The 4,959-nt window shown below is 57.0% G+C and overlaps 1 pseudogene; it reads right to left on the reverse strand.

Moving 5' to 3' along the window:
- Positions 1-303: 303 nt before the first annotated feature.
- LOC133281905 (putative solute carrier family 22 member 31) lies at positions 304-1,951 on the reverse strand (annotated as a pseudogene).
- Positions 1,952-4,959: the final 3,008 nt, after the last annotated feature.

The following is a 4,959-nucleotide window of genomic DNA, read 5'->3' on the forward strand; positions in this document are numbered from 1 at the left end:
AGCATCTTTGCATATGGACATGCACAAGATGCAGGGGCTTTGCACACACATGTCCACCAAGATAGACCTTATCATGGGGGTCTGCATGCCTGCACACACCATGGACCCCATGCCCAGCAAACCCCAGGAAAGCAGAGGCTGGGGACACAGGCAGCCCTGTTGGAGGGAATGCCCCAGGGACAAGCTCCATAGAGCTGGGGAACCCGGGTCACCCCCATAAAAAAGATCCCAGAGAAGAGGGCCGGTGGCAGGGGCACCATGTGGGACCCCGAACTCACCAGCTGCCCATAGAAACAAGGCACTTCTTTTATTGGCAGCCTGCAAGCCACTGCCGAAAGCACCCTGGGGGCATCACCCCCACCCCAGGACTCCCAGCACAGCTCCTCCTAGGGGAGGATCTGGCCCCACTGTGGGGTGTGTGTGCTGCTCCCCCTATCCCTGCCATTGCACATGTCCTGGTGCACCCCATCGTCCCCACAAGCACCCACCGATGGGGGTCACAGCACCATGCTCAGCCCCCCCAGCAGTGGAGAAACCCTGGTGTGGGGTGGGGGGCACGGCTATATCTCGTGGGGGGTGGCCAGGGAGCCCAGCATCCTCTCGGTGGAGGCGGTGAGGTGGGTGTAGTCATGGGGGATGCCACAGGGGATGAGCAGGGGCATGTGGTCCTTGTGGGACAGCCAGTGGAAGGGGGGGGGACCAGCACTGGCTCTTGCTATCCTGCAGGGATTGGGGCAGGCTGCAGCCCTGGGTTTCTGGCAGCAGTATGATGCTAAGGATGCCAAAGAAGGTGAAGACAACATGGTGCGAGAAGCTGTTGGGGATGGCAGTGATGGGGGCCAATGCCTTGCTCATGAAACTGGCTCCCACGACCAGGCCCAGCCCAGCACCCTTGCAGAGGAAATGCGCTCAGAGGGGACCCAGGAAACACTGCCTAGGTCATCCCAGGGTAGCGTGGGGAGGGTGGTTGCTCCCCACTTACCTGACCACAGTGAGGAAGTCCTTGCTGGCAAAGAAGATGCTGAACATGGTGATGGCATGGGATGCGGTGATGCCAACCACGGACGAGGTCAGGATGATGAGGTCCAGCAGGTCTGGGTGAGGGGGAAAAGCACCATCAGGGGTCAAATCTTGCACAAAACCACCCCAAGCATTGTGTTCCTAACCCCAGCCAGGAGAGCAGGGATACCCAGTCCATCCTCACACTGGATGAGGGCCAGCAGCAGGAGGGAGGAGATGCCTGTGAAGATGGTGCAGAGCAGAAGGATAGCATGGTGCTCAAAGTGCTCAGCTGTCAAGAAGAAGAGTCAGGCAGTCTCCTTGGTGCCCACCAGTACTAAGTAGCAGGAAAAGAAGTAGGTTGGGGGGGGGGGCAGGCTGCAGGTGAAGCAGTGGTGGATGCCAGAGCTGATGAACCTGTGGGACAGCAGGATCAGGGGGCTGTGGCAGGACCATCCCCCCCAGCACCCCCTTTCCTGCTCACATTGTGAAGCCGAGGATGACACTTTTCTTCCAGATGACCCTGGTGCTGAAGATCTTGCAGAGGGCATGGTACCAGGGCTGCGGAGGCCCCCTCAGACAGGGTTTCCAGCTTTTCACGGACAGGGGGACCCAAGTTAGAACTGTCACCATCCCACCACCACAGCTTTAGGGAGGGGGCCTGGTGCCTGTGTTTCCCTCAGCAGCCCCCACCATGCACCCAGGTGGAGGCTTTCCTGTGGCAGGAGCTGTCGTCAGAGCTGGAGCCATTGCCTTTGGCTCGTACTTTCAGGGTCTCTCTGGCCCTCTCCAGCTGCTGTGTAGCCAGCAGACAGCGTGGTGACTCTAGCAGCAGTGCTGGGCCACTGGGACACGAGTGTTTGTGTTACAGGGCCCCCCAAGGGCCTGACACCCCTCCGGTACTGATCTCCCCTTCCTGGCTTCAAAGGGATGCTGCCCAGAAACCAAGTTCAAACCTGATCAAACATTTAACCGGGAGGAGGCCGGTGGCGGGCAGGGAGTAGTGCCAGCCGCATGTGCAGGGCCCGGTGCCGTTGGGCCGGCCGGTGACGCGGTACTGGTAGAGGTGGCAGGGTTTCCAGCCGCCGCAGAGGCGCGGGACGGAGACGCAGAGCAGGGCGGCCCCCGCCAGGCGGCGCAGCGGCGACAAGAGTGCATCATCGGGGCAGCAGTGGTGTTGGGGGGGCGGTGCCCAGCGCCCAGCCCCGCCCCAGCGCCAAGCACGGCGTCCACTCCCCTGCCGCCCGCCGGTCCCGCGGCCGACACCCCCCGACGGCATCTCTCTCCGCGACCGACAGACTGAGATTGGGATCGGGCTCCGGTTTCGCCGCCAGGTAGGGGCGGAATCGGGGCCGCCCGAACACCGCGGGGACAGCCCCGCCCGGCCCCAGCCCCGCCCACCTTGGACCGACACACCCCCGTCCCCGGGGCTCTGCCTTTCGCCAGTCAGCCCTGTAAGCTTCGGGTTCACCCCACACCGGTTCAACCCCCAAGACCAGTCCAGCCCCCAGCTCGGTTCGCCCCCGTCCAAGCCCGGTTCGCCACTCAACCCCCCATCCTGGTCCAGTTCGTCCCCGTAACCCGCTTTGCCCCCTCCCAGATGGATTTATCTCCTCCCAGACAACCTGATTCACCCTCCCAAGCCCGATTTGCCCCCCCCCCCCCTCCTCCCCAAGCCCGGTTCACTCCCCCCCAACTTCATGGTGCTCCAGGCCCAGGCACCCCTTTGGTTGGTGCTGGGGGTCCTGGGGTGCAGCCGGGGATGCCAGGGCTTGGCTTTGAGCACCCACAGATGCACACAGGTCCCCCTAAACCTCAAAGGTGTCTATAAGGTTGTTCCAGAAATGAGTCCGATTTTCTGACTCAGCTCTCGCTGGGGTGCCATGTTGCCAGTGCAGCAGCCCAGATGGGTTTACCTCCATGTTGCCAGTTGCTCTGCTTCCATTGCTGCAACCACCCCCACAGGGCATTTGCCATCATCCACGAGTCAATATAGAGATAAAGTACTGGCCAATTTTCTCGTTCAGCAATATCCAGCTGGGGTCTGCACCCCCTGGGAAAGGAACTGGTCAGGGCCCCCCTTGCACCCAGCGTCAACAAAACAGCCGAGTTGCAAACAAGCTTTTTGGTTTTCCCTCTTCTATTTTAAATTTATTTACAGTCACATCTCTGAAGGACAACAGTGTTGTCCTGGTGCTCCACATCTGCAAAATTACATCTGCATTTCTTTTGGCCTTGCTCCATGGGAAGTTGTACAGCCAAAGGGGTGATAAGGCTATATGGTGACACAGGGCCCTAGGATAAGGGGTAATGGGTTTAAACTTAAACAGGGAAGATTTAGGTTGGATATAAGGAAGAAATTCTTCCCTGTGAGGGTGGTGAGGCCCTGGCACAGGTTGCCCAGAGAAGCTGTGGCTGCGCCACCCCGGTAGTGTTCAAGGCCAGGTTGGACAGGGCTTGGAGCAACCTAGTCTAGTGGAAGGTGTCCCTGCCCGTGGCAGGAGGTTGGAACTAGATGAGATTTAAGGTCCTTTCCAACCCAAATCTATTCTATAACTCTATGCCAGAGGTGCAGAGCTGGTGGGGATGGCACTGCATGGCACGCAGTGCTCCCAGCTGTGCTGCCCGACACCAGCCCCACATGGGTGAATTGAGCCACAGGGCAGCAGTGATCCGTGCAACCTATTTCTGAGGGTCATTATTAAAAAGAAGAGCAGGAGGTGGTGGGAGTGTAGCGGTGGCTGGAGCAGCACCCTGAGAGCCTAGCAAGGTGCCTGTACCAGGGCACAAGGGCAGCAGCACCACAGAAGGAAGCACCTGGCGCTGCAAGCCCTGCTGCAGGCTCCTGGACTCCCGTTTGCCCTGGCTGCTGGGAAGCCACCTCCCTTCCTGGGGAAGGAGGAGAAAACCGATGTGGTGTTAAAAATCAGGTGAGCATCCAGAGATCCCTGCAGCATGGCCCATGGGTTGGACCACCCCTGCATACCTGAGCATATCAGATGGGCTTCCAAGGAACACTGCACACCATCCTGGACCGTATTTTCTCCTTGAGAGGGAAAGTGCTGCCTAGGGTGAACTATACATACAAAGATAATTTTAATTAATTTATTTATTTCTTTGCACATAACTGAAAGTGATGTTACAGTACATAAGTTATTTACAACTGTGCAGTAATGTGTTGCAAAATAAATTATCTAGAAGGCAGCAAAAGTACACTGTTAATGTATATAAAAACTGTACAGCATTTATGGGATACAATTTTTCTTTATATGAGTATTGGCTCTGTAGTGTTTTCAAGTTATGTTCTCAGAAAGAGAAACGAAATGCCCAAGATTAAAGGAAAAAAAACCAAACAACCACATGGATTTTACTCCATTAAAAACACAGTTGGCAAAGTCCTTTCTCTGCGTCACCATTTGCCTGCTCGGCCATGCCTCTCCAGCAGCTCCTCTGCTCTTCCCAAATGCTGGTGAGCAGCTACTGCGGGCACCAGATCTGTCCACACCTTCAGAGCCACAGCTGCCCAACTCAGACACTGTCTTTTTGTTTCTACTTTTTCTTTTTAGACATACCCAGGATGGAATGAGAAACTCAAACATCCCCCACCCTCCCCCCATGGTTTCCTGCTGCAGCTTCTCCGAGCAGAGATCCACCACCGGTGGAAAACAGAGAGCTGGAAATCACGGTGTTCACAAGTTCATGAATCATGTGGTTGCTGGCACTGCTCAGCAGCTTCTGCAACATGCAAATGGTGTCCTTGGCCTCCACGTTTAAACCACGACATCCCTCCATGCCTTTGTCAGTCAGCCGGTGCGTACCCGCTGCCCATGCAGCCTGGCTGCCTCCCTGCCATGGCAGCTGGTTGGAAAGGAGATGCACCCTGGCCCACTGCTTGGCAGAGCTACCATCAGTTCAGAAGTGAGGGACATGTTGTGAAGAAAGTGCAATTATTTTTCTTAC

This window comes from Pezoporus flaviventris, unplaced genomic scaffold (assembly GCF_033815535.1).
Source record: "Pezoporus flaviventris isolate CSIRO_AGI_PZ_B2104156 unplaced genomic scaffold, CSIRO_AGI_Pfla_v1 ptg000109l, whole genome shotgun sequence".
Classification (NCBI taxonomy): domain Eukaryota; kingdom Metazoa; phylum Chordata; class Aves; order Psittaciformes; family Psittacidae; genus Pezoporus; species Pezoporus flaviventris.